The sequence below is a fragment of the Cornus florida genome, unplaced genomic scaffold (assembly GCF_030987335.1).
Source record: "Cornus florida cultivar Cherokee Brave unplaced genomic scaffold, ASM3098733v1 CherokeeBrave_3.0.0_Hap2_Chr07, whole genome shotgun sequence".
Taxonomy (NCBI): Eukaryota; Viridiplantae; Streptophyta; class Magnoliopsida; order Cornales; family Cornaceae; genus Cornus; species Cornus florida.
Window position 1 is genome coordinate 47,691,394 of NW_026775577.1, and position 6,711 is coordinate 47,698,104.

Genomic DNA, 6,711 nt, shown 5'->3' on the forward strand with positions numbered 1-6,711 from the left:
ATAAATTGCGAAAATTGGCCATTGACTCTATTCACCCCCCCCTCTAGAGTCAATTAGTGGTTAACAACTTCTTATCCACTACCAGGGCTGTATGGGAAGCTAATGTGAATGGTCACACTATTTTCCAAGTGACTAGGAAACTCAAGCTTTTAAAGCAGCAGCTCAAAGTCTTGAATACTAAAGAGTTCAATGGGATTTCTTCTAGAGTTATTGAAGCTAGGGAGGCCCTTCACCATTGTCAAAAGACTCTTGACTCTTGTCCCTCTGATGAGCATCTAAGAAATAGAGAAAATGAGCTCCTTCAAGCTTATAATGATGTGGCAGCTACAGAGGAATCTTTCTTTAGACAAAAATCCAGAATTAACTGGTTAAAGGAAGGGGATGGCAACACTAATTTCTTCATGAAAGCTTTCAACAATAGATGCAACAGGAAGAAGATTCTCAGCCTCCAACTGAATGATGGAACCATTACTAATGAACCTCAAGTAATCAAAGAGGAAGCTCTCAACTACTTTAAATCTATATTTGGTGGAGAAACAAGCAATTACTTAGGTATGAATGCTCTAAATTCTGTGTATCACAAGGTTATTCCTGATACTTTCATTGCTCAGCTCAATGCTATTCCTTCTAATGAAAATATCATGAAGTGTTTTTTCTCCCTCAAGAACAACAAATTTCCAGGGTCTGATAGGTATAATGCCTACTTTTATAAAAAGGTTTGGTCTGTCATTGGTGAAGACACCACTAAGGCTGTTAAGGAGTTCTTTTCAACTGGTCATTTACTCAAGGAGATAAATGCTACCTATCTTGGTTTTATTCCTAAAGTGAAGAACCCCAATTGCATGATAGACTTTAGACCCATTGCCTGCTGTAATACCATTTACAAAGTCATCTCCAAGCTTTTGGCAAACAAACTCAAACCAGTTCTTCCTTATTTTGTGGACAAATGCCAAACAGCCTTTATCAAGGATAGAAGACTTGGGGACAGTGTTCTCTTGGCTCAGGAATTGATGAAAGGGTATCATACTAGTTCCAACAGTCCTAGATGTACTCTGAAAGTTGATCTGCAGAAGGCTTATGACACTGTGAATTGGACTTTCTTACTGGACACTCTCCATATTCTCAAATTTCTAGCAAATTTTGTTAATTGGATTAGGGCTTGTATTACATCTCCTGGTTTTTCAGTATCTATTAATGGTGAGCTTCATGGTTTCTTCAAGGGTACTAGAGGCCTGAGGCAAGGTGACCCTTTGTCACCCTTCCTCTTTGTTATAGTTATGGATATCTTATCCTCTATTACGCATCAGAACATTGCCAATGATCCTCTTTTCAGTTACCACTGGAAATGTAAGAAAACTAAACTCTCTCACCTTATGTTTGCCGATGACCTCATGTTTTACTGTCATGGTGACATTCAGTCCCTCTCTACCATAACTAAGTCTATTATTACCTTTTCAGAGTTATCTGGACTCTTCCCTAACCTATCTAAGAGCTTGTTGTTTACTGCCAATGTCCCTGAGCATATCCAACAGCTCATGAAAAATTTGTGCGGTTTTGAAGTAGGAAACCTTCCTATTAGATATCTTGGTATGCCCTTAAGCTCTAAAAGACTCAATGCTAATAACTGCAGAATTCTAGTTGAAAGGGTTACAGGTAGAATTACATATTGGAATGCCAGATTCCTATCATATACAGGAAGATTACAGCTTATAAAATCCATCCTTGTTAATATGATTGGGTTCTGGTGCAGCCTTACTATCCTCCCTAAGATGGTGATAAATCAGCTCAACACTGTCCTTAGGAATTTTCTTTAGATAGGGGTTGAATTGAAAGCTTCTAGAGCTCAGGTTGCTTGGTGGAATGTATGCAAACCAAAAGATTTTGGGGGAGTAGGCATACCTCAATTAGCTGTTTTAAACTGAATATCCATGCTCAGGCATATATGGAACTTATTCAAAGACAGAGGCCAATCAATTTGGTTCGAGTGGGCTCATGTTAATCTCATAAAAAATAGAAGTTTTTGGATCTTGAAGCCTCCACAGGTGTGCTCTTGGAATTGGAAAATGCTTCTCCACCTTAGAGGTTTGGCCAGTCCTTTTATCAAACATGTGGTTGGGGATGGAAAGGATGTTTCAATCTGGCATGATTACTGGCTTCCATTAGGTCCCCTTGACATTAGAGTTGATCATAATCTCATCGTTTGTTCCCAGTGGGAAGATTGGGCAAAGGTTCAATGTTTCATTAGGCATGAGCAGTGGATAATTCCTACTTTGTTCAAAGAAATCATTCCTTCCATAGGCACCATAGAGCAGCTTCCGATCTTGAATACAGATTCACATGACTTTGTCACTTGGACCCTTTCTCCTACTGGCAGCTTCTATCTAGCTATCACTTACAGAGCTCTTATCTCTCCATCACCGACCATCTTATGGCACTCTGCTATTTGGTTTTCAAATCATATCCCGAGGTATTCGTACATTGCTTGGGTTGCTCTCACTCACAAACTCAAGACTAGAGATAGCCCAGCCCTGGCAAAGAAAATCGTTCCAAATTACTGCTCTCTGTGCCTTGCTGATGCTAAGAGTCATCAACACCTTTTCTTCAAATGTAGTTTTCCTTTGGAGGTGTAGATGTTGTTCCAACACCTATGTGGGATTTATGTTGGGGATTCTAACTTATATGACATTACCAACTGGATCGTGTATATACGGAAGGATAGAACTAAAGCTCTGATGCTTATGTATACAAGCTCTGCCTTACTACAACTGTCTACTTCATATGGAAAGAGAGAAATAGGCGACATGCCATGAATCAAGTTGCCTCTACTACTTCAGTTACTAAGCTGATCTACACTGATGTTAGGAACCGTCTCATGTCCTGCAAGCTGTGTGATTCGAAGGCTGCGAGATGTATTGCATCTGCTTGGAGTTTGCCAAATTCAGTTTTTGATGAGGGGCAATAGTGTGTCTTGCTGGTTACTCGTTGCTGCTACAACTGTGTTCTCTAGTTGCAATAGCAACGGGTTTTTTTGGTTTTGGTTTTAGTTTTTGTTGCCTGGCTGGGCCTTTTTTTGCCTTTCTGGGTTTGTTGCTTTTAGGCCTTGGGCTTTAGCCAGTCCTTTTATCAAACATGTGGTTGGGGATGGAAAGGATGTTTCAATCTGGCATGATTACTGGCTTCCATTAGGTCCCCTTGACATTAGAGTTGATCATAATCTCATCGTTTGTTCCCAGTGGGAAGATTGGGCAAAGGTTCAATGTTTCATTAGGCATGAGCAGTGGATAATTCCTACTTTGTTCAAAGAAATCAGTCCTTCCATAGGCACCATAGAGCAGCTTCCTATCTTGAATACAGGTTCATATGACTTTGTCACTTGGACCCTTTCTCCTACTGGCAGCTTCTATCTAGCTATCACTTACAGAGCTCTTATCTCTCCATCACCGACCATCTTATGGCACTCTGCTATTTGGTTTTCAAATCATATCCCGAGGTATTCGTTTATTGCTTGGGTTGCTCTCACTCACAAACTCAAGACTAGAGATAGCCCAGCCCTGGCAAAGAAAATCATTCCAAATTACTGCTCTCTGTGCCTTGCTGATGCTAAGAGTCATCAACACCTTTTCTTCAAATGTAGTTTTCCTTCGGAGGTGTAGATGTTGTTCCAACACCTATGTGGGATTTATGTTGGGGATTCTAACTTATATGACATTACCAACTGGATCGTGTCTATACGGAAGGATAGAACTAAAGCTCTGATGCTTATGTATACAAGCTCTGCCTTACTACAACTGTCTACTTCATATGGAAAGAGAGAAATAGGCGACATGCCATGAATCAAGTTGCCTCTACTACTTCAGTTACTAAGCTGATCTACACTGATGTTAGGAACCGTCTCATGTCCTGTAAGCTGTGTGATTCGAAGGCTGCGAGATGTATTGCATCTGCTTGGAGTTTGCCAAGTTCAGTTTTTGGTGAGGGGCAATAGTGTGTCTTGCTGGTTACTCGTTGCTGCTACAACTGTGTTCTCTAGTTGCAATAGCAACGGGTTTTTTTGGTTTTGGTTTTAGTTTTTGTTGCCTGGCTGGGCCTTTTTTTGCCTTTCTGGGTTTGTTGCTTTTGGGCCTTGGGCTTTAGCCGTCACCCCCCCCCCCCCCCACAGTCTTTTCCTTTTAATGAATTTGATTGACCAAAAAATAAAAAATAATAAAGAACGCTATATATCTCCGATTTTCATTTGAGATTATATCCTGAATTTGACATGATCACTACTATCCTCGTGAAGTTTTTACCTTAATGAGAGAAATGAGAAAGTTGATACTGCATAGAGAGAGATTATAAAGGCATAAAGCAAGAGAAAAAGAGGCCCTAACAGAAGGGGCAAAACAAAAAGATCTTACTATAGCTGAGAAGAGTACTTGTAATATTTGAAAAAATAATTATTAATTTTTAAAATTATGGTTATTGGTGTTATTTCGTACAAGATTATAGTGCAATTATATAAAAGTAAGTGCAAAATATCCCTCCCTAGATGAAATTATATATTATTTTAATCAGATCCAATGATTAATGGATCTGATAAGCTATAGTCCATATTCAATTTTGAATCACTATCGGCTTATGGAATATTTTTCTCAATTTATATCTGAATATTCATATCATATTCGAATCAACATTCGCAGGTGTACTATTAATGCAGTGCAATATTTAATTAGTGCACCATGAGATGAGATGATATCACACGACTATTCTCCAACAATTCTACACTGTGAATTAGAGATCATTTGCAACCAGTAAAAAATAAAATAATAATAATAATTATAATAATAATAATAAAATCTAGCCTTAAACAAAACCAAGCTTTGCTTCCATGTCAAGTTGTGCCCAAGATTATGGTTTCTCCGTATATGTGTACGATACTATCACCACCATCAGCAAGTCCTCTCTCTCTTCATAAAGGTCGTTCACAGAAAATGACTGATTATGCATTATAATTTTGCTAATTTCTTGTGGAGGGTGGATTTGAGGAAGCTTCGATGGCCGTGTACGCTAGGGGTATGCTAGAGACAGCCTCGTCGGGTGGAGCCTTGGTTATGAAGAAAAATCATGATCGATCGGTCTGGTATAATTCACATTTAATCGTGCAGGTGGGGAGCGTTTCTTTCTAGATAGAGGAAGTCGAGTGAAATCAGTGGTGATCGTCAGCAACAAGTGGAAGGTAAAATACTCTTCTTCTTGTTTAATTAGCTAATGGGAGTTGTCATATAAGCTATCTTCTTTAATGAAAGTAAGTCCAATAAAGAGAGGTCTGTTTTTTTCGTTTTTGGTAACTATCTGGGCTTGCTCTAATTTAGGAAATGCATTCTCCAAAACCGATCCAATGGAATAAATTTTAAAAACTAAAAATCAGAAAGAATAAAACTCCAAAATTTCACCTACGGTACCTACCTAATGACCCCACGAAATTGATTACACTGTTAGAGATTATTATTATTATTTTTACTCAAAGCCTTCCAAGTCCACAACTGAAGGAGGGCGTATCTATAGGGTGGGCCCCAAATTTTTTTTTTTTATACCATACTCAATAAGCCCGTTCCAATTATTTACCAAACAATCATTAGTTTTTTTGGAATGCCTTTTTAGGCTAGGAAGTCCGTTTTAGAGCTTCAAAAATCACGCCAAACAGACACTTAGCCTTTATTTTATTTATTTATTTATTTTTTTCTTTCACTATTGTATAATCTTTTAATTCATGAAGATGACTTAATTGTTCATTTGTTCAATTTTTACATTAATTTTTTTGCTATGTTTTAATTATTAGTCGCAATAAATTTATCAGTAACTCATTTTTTAAGATTGAATTAGTTAAACTATTGTTCTCATCTTTTTAAGTCTTTCATATCCATATTCATATTTTCTTATAGACATATTCAACAATATAAATAAAAATAATGACAACTTACAAACAAAATATATTATTTATCATAACAAAAATTAATAAAATTATATAATTATATAATAATTTAAGTTATAAAACCATAGAGAAAACTTTCGGTCTAATGCTTTAACAAATTCTTCTATACAATAAAAGTATATTCAAAATCTTTCCACGGAATATAACGAGTACTGACAAGAGGAAAAAAATTGCTATAATGAGAGAAGAGACAAAATATGTGATGAATAAGAAAAAGAGGGGAAGATAAAAGTTAATAAGAGTTTTACAAAAGTATGAAAAGTTCTACCAAATCCAACCATATTTATTATTTACTGTTGTTGTAATAATGATAATGAGAAATATATATATATATATATATATATATATATATATATATATATCACTATGATGTAATGTGGAATTGAGGATAATAGTGAGAAAAAAACAGGACAATACTCGGGTCCTCCCCTTGGAGGATAAAGTCCATCTTCCCAACGTGGTTCAATACAATTTAGATATATGTTTCAAAATTTTAAAATTTTAAAAAATAATCATTACCCATTTTCTTACCGATTAAACATAATCCCAAAGTAGATTTTTTTTTTTTTTTTTTTTCAAAAGAACATGATTGTTTTTATAACCAAATCGAAAAAATAATAAATTTATTTTAAAAAATATAATATATTTGAATAGGGAATGAATGGGAGTTTAAAATATTATATAAAAATTTGATGTTAACCTATATTTGAATCGAACTTTTCTAGTATATTTATTTCTTA